General features: G+C 43.9%; 1 long non-coding RNA gene across 2 annotated transcripts; it reads left to right on the forward strand.

The window, feature by feature from the left end:
- The first annotated feature begins 2,538 nt into the window (after positions 1-2,538).
- LOC125514027 lies at positions 2,539-4,431 on the forward strand. 2 transcript variants are annotated; one of them, XR_007286243.1, is made up of 2 exons: positions 2,539-3,603; positions 3,723-4,431. It is a non-coding gene; the product is annotated as an uncharacterized LOC125514027 (long non-coding RNA). The 2 variants fall into 2 exon arrangements; XR_007286244.1 differs by having other exon boundaries at positions 2,539-3,595.
- Positions 4,432-5,552: the final 1,121 nt, after the last annotated feature.

Below are 5,552 nucleotides of genomic sequence, written 5' to 3' on the forward strand. Positions count from 1 at the left end.
ATAACTCCCCATGCGAGGGGCTTGAGGTATTGACGGAAATACAGTTATTCCTCACATAGATCCCAACTATATGTTGAGGGGACAATGATGTATGCCGGGTGGTGATATCGGTATGCAACCGAATTACCGCAGATAGGAAATACTTGGTAGATATCCACATATCAAAGATAGAGGGGAATAATATTATGCAGTTCTGTCATGAGCGTGTAAAACTGCATGACTCCAACGTAAAGTTGGCAAGTTGCAATTCCAATGTAAAGATAATGCAATGGGCTTAACTCTTTGGATAGGATTCTACCAAACCATTTTGAGTCTAGACATTAGGACAAATTGCTAAACTTCAATCCAAAGGCCATAGAGAAAGCCCTCAAGGAGAATTCTGCAATGTTATCCATTCGATTTGCTTGAAATCGATGTCAGGATAATGAGCCAATGGTTTCATGTGAATAAAGCACGCACTTAAGACCATCATGTAGATATGTCTTTTAGAACCATGGAATACCTGAATAGTCTACTCAATGGCTGGGAAGAGCCACTTACCTCGACTTGATGCATTCAAGGAGTCTGAGTGGTTCAACGTAGACTTTAAGGTGTGCGAGCCTTAAAATTAGCTTCCCTGTATCACTTGTAGTGCACATAAAATCCAAATGTTATTAGAATTTAGCATCATAATAAACATAAACTATTGGAATTGTTGATAGTTTTAGTTTCAACTCAATGTCTCGATGACCAAGGCGAGTATGCCAAGTTTGTCATGTACAAGACATTCTGGAAAACTATATCATACACAACATGTGCTACGGGTTGTGTCGTATGTGTAGTACAATCCAGATGATACACAGGGAATGTGCTTGCCATATCCGTTGCATATGGTAAAGAGAAGTTATTTCTCGTTGTTGTCATCATAAGTCTCGCTATGGAAACTATTTTGATGGATACCTTCATAATTTAGTAGGGTACGAGTTAAACCTGGGAAGCAATAAAGCATCTCGACATTACTCGAGTACCCACAGTGATAGTAAATATGACTCGAGTTGAGCCAACAAATACCTCATCGCGTCAAACGATTTAAATATCTCCTTTCTCTCAATGAGAGTGGAAACATTGGACTTCCTTGAGTATAAAGTTTCTGGTGCATATATTCACAAGGCACATATCATTTTCCATCGGATTGACTCCCATAGAAATCTATATATAGACATGAAGATTCTCAATATGAAAATCACTATCAGATATATAGAATACATAGAAATGTATTTGTATCAAAGTGCTGATACAATATATTGTCATATACAATATATGATGACAACAATAATCATGTTCTTATTAGAACATCATAAATGGACATAAATAAATAGATCATTAAGGAGACTAAGGGACTAAATTCATAGTCTGCAAACATGTCGGTAGATGCATATTCAACCATCATGCTCTCCATGCTCATAGGGTCTCGTGACAGCTTGATGGTGTCAGGTTGAGGGTTTGAACTGAGTTTAAAACCATTACCCTTGATGTCCTTTGCGTCCTGGTGGCGTGGCTTAGATTGCACGCGCTATCCCATGGGATGCAAGACTGATCTTGATGTTCATGACCCGCTTAAGTAAGTTGTGGCCATTGAGGGCAAGAGCCTCAAATTGTTAGCCAACGGTTACTTATAGGGCCAAGCCAGAGATTATTAATTTACAAGAAGTAAATTAAAAACCATCAGGGTTTTGTAATAAGAATGCAAAATTTTTACTCAAGTGTATAACTTGAAAATGCTCAACCTCAATTGTGGGAACATAACACATTGAAGATCATACAGATCTCATAGTAATAGAGATAGGCTGCACATGGGCAGTAGATCCAACTCATTACCTTGTGTTTTCCTAATATAATGAGGGAGATGTTATTGTAAATTTTTTACAAGTTTGTTGTGCGGGAGAAATCAATCTCGACCGCTGTGACATGTTCATGAAGAATGGCAATGTGGTAAACACATAAAACATATCATCTCCTGTGAAAAACCGATAATTTATTTATATTACAGATTGTGTAATATAAATCCATTTTAATGTTGCAAAATTAATAGATCTCAAGAAGGTGGCTCGAAATTATTAGTGTGAATCTCAAATTGCTAAGATGACACCTTGAGTTTTGCATATGTATTTGCAAGAAATTGAAAATCTCAATTGCAAATAGACGTATTAATCTCGACATGTGGTTAACATGGAAATATATACATCATAGGAATATTCCAGAATACGTCGTACTCAACGGAGAAACAATACTGCAGAGGTACTGAATTTATCTTTGCGAGAGATAAACAATCTCAATTGCAAATAATAGATGTGATGAATCTCAACATGTAAGAAACATGGAAATATATTACATCACTTTCTGGAATACAAGGAACTCTACAGAAAACCACTACTAATGTAATGAATAATAACGATGTTGTAAACTTGATGCTCAAGTGTAAAACTTGAATTGTATAGACCTCAAATTGAATGAGATGATCTTGTATCAAGTTGCAAGATAATTCAGCAGAGTGAATTAATATTTTACGAGAGAAAATTGATCTCAACCGCAATGATATTATTTTGCGAGAAAAAGAAATTTCTCAATCGCAAATGTTGTGCGAGAAAACTTAATCTCAATCGCAAAACAATGTCGTTGTACTAATAGGACATGTTATAGGAATTGCTAAAAAGCAAACACATTGAACATGCCACATACAATAACCACATATTTTCTGGAATGTTACACTCAACAGAAAATGCAGTAATTAACAGGGTTTAAAATAGGAAAATTACACTGCTAGAATTGCTGTTAGATTTAAGCAAATAATGCAAATTAGCAGGAGCTCCTGGTGGCTCAACCGCATGCAAACATGCCACGTAGGGCAGCCCGGCCACGTGCAGCTTGGTCAACCCAATGGATAAGGAAGAGTAGACAGGGATATCCATAGAAGGAGTAGATTCGATCCCCAATCCACATGACCAAGACCGGAGGGACTCCAGTCGCGCTCTTCCTCGGAGGCACCTACGGCCGGTCGTCCGCATAACGGGCGACGGGAGGAACTCCAGCCGCGCTATTCATCGTCAGAGTCGTCGGGGAGGCGAATGCCAGGCACGGCCCAAGCGCTGCTGGGCCCCAAGTTCTCTCGCGGGCAGTGCGGCTGGTCGACGGCGGGCTGCGGTTGCTCGACGCTGTGAAGGCGGAGGCCACGAGGCGCCTGCAAGTGCCAGTGTGCGGCGAGGGTGCCGCGGTGGCGCGGGGCCGGGCGAGGCCTGGTGCAGGGCGGGCGCGCGCGAGGGCGGCCTCGGCCTGGCGCAGGGGCCCGACCACGGGTGTGGCGCGGGCACGGCCGTGCGGCGGGGGCGCTTTGGCGCGACTGCATCAACATCAACGACTGCGGCGTCGGAGGAGCCGCTCATGACGCGCATGCCGAAGGGCGACCCTGTAGAGGGCCGGCGCCACCGATCTGCGCAGATGCGCGTTTCCGTCGCGGGACGCGAAGCCGGTGGTTCCGGTCGCCCAGTCCAGCGCGGGATCGAGGCCAGACGCTGATGGCAAGATGGCGATGAGCGCCACCACCAGTCCAGCGAAGATGGTAATGAAGTGAGGCATCCTACCTTTTCTTGATTCATGCTCTTTAAGGTTCGATGGATGCACATACATGGCGCATGCCCCTGCAACCCTGTTCTTCATTCTCTCGTTTATCCCCTGTATTCCTGTAGGAATCGAAGTGACAGTTAGAGACCGAGAGATTTGTCGTCGTGGCCGTGCACGGCGCGAAGATGCCTATTGGAAGCGCTTTCGCCGGGCTGAGGACCGCCGCGCCACCACGCCGAACCAACGGCTGTAGCCGTCGAACTCGCAGGCGAGCGATGCTGCAGCCAGGAGCCGTCGCGCTGACTGAATCGCTCCGCCATGAGCCGTCTTGCCGATGGAATCGCTCCACCGTAAACGAGAGACAATCGAATAAATGATTGGACTGTCGATTCCATTGAATGATTCTCGGTATATATACAAGGGAACAGACATGATCGAGAGATGCGACCCTTCGTAGACATGAAGGGGGGAGAGGCGCGACGGTTGCCACTGCAACCGACGTACAGATTACAAGGGAAGGATTATCTCTTTAATTAACCTATTAATTTAATCCTAACAGATCTTTAGACGTAGAGAAAGATCCATTCAGACAAAGGGATGATGAAGAAGAGGTGTTGGGACCTGAAGTTCCATACCTTAGTGCTGTTGGAGCGCTTATGTATCTTGCAAATTGCACAAGACCTGATATTGCATTTGCAGTGAATCTACTTGCTAGACATAGCGCAACTCCCACCAAACGTCATTGGTCTGGAGTGAAGAATATCTTTCGATATCTTCAAGGCACAAAGGATCTTGGCCTATTTTTTCAGTTCTAGAAAAATCAGAACTCTGATATGATTGGGTATGCAGATGCCGGCTATTTGTCTGATCCCCATAATGCCAGATCTCAGATCGGTTTCGTGTTCCTACATGGTGGCACTGCTATATCATAGAAGTCTTCGAAACAGACTCTGGTAGCAACATCTACCAATCATTCTGAAATAATTTCATTATTTAAAGCAACATGCGAATGTGTATGGCTTCGCAGAATGATAAATCACATACAACAGTCATGTGGAGTGGGTTCGATAAAATCACCTACCATTATCTATGAAGATAATGCGGCCTGTGTTGCGCAGATGCAAACAGGATACATCAAGAGTAATATCACCAAGCATATTTCTCCTAAATGGTTTTTTCCCCATAATCTTCAGAAAAGTGGGGAAATAAACATTATGCAAGTTAAATCATGCGACAACCTTGCTGATTTATTTACCAAGTCTCTACCAAATTCTACATTCCAGAAATGTGTTCATGAAATTGGTATGCGGAGACTTAGAGACTTGCAGGTGTTAGAGGGAGTCTCTTCTTAGATATTCTCATTTTAATGACATCACATTATGCTATCTTTCTTTGTGAGTATATGTTTCAGGATCTCATCAAAGATTTTATGAGAACTTTTGAAGGAGAATCTTTTGAGATGATAGAGCTTCCCGGACAATCGTGAAGATGATCTACATGGTAGAGCGTAGATTAGAGGGAGTGTTGAAAATAATTCTATAATTAGGGGAAAATCTCCCCTTCACGCAACCGACGTCTCCCTTCGATCTCCTGGAACCGACGCCTCCTCGAGGGATCGTCGTCTCTCTTCGGGACATATAAAAGGGGACGAGACTTGCCTGCTCCCCCAGCGTGCGCCCATCCGTGCTCCTGCATACGTGGCATGATTTGATTGGAACAAAATAAGGCCTGGTCCCACCCCCTTAAAATCAGGGGGAGATGATTAGATTAGAAAGAAAAAAGAGAAAAAGACAGCCGTAGGATGGAGTGGGAGCACGGATGGGAGCATGGGGAGGGAGCAGGCAAGCCGGATCCTATAAAAGGGGCCTGTAACCATCGATCAATTAAGACAATTCAAAACCGCGGGCACAGGGCGGCGGCGGCTGGGCTCTGGCGGGCCAGCGGCAGTGCCACGT

This window comes from Triticum urartu, chromosome 6 (assembly GCF_003073215.2).
Source record: "Triticum urartu cultivar G1812 chromosome 6, Tu2.1, whole genome shotgun sequence".
Lineage (NCBI taxonomy): Eukaryota > Viridiplantae > Streptophyta > Magnoliopsida > Poales > Poaceae > Triticum > Triticum urartu.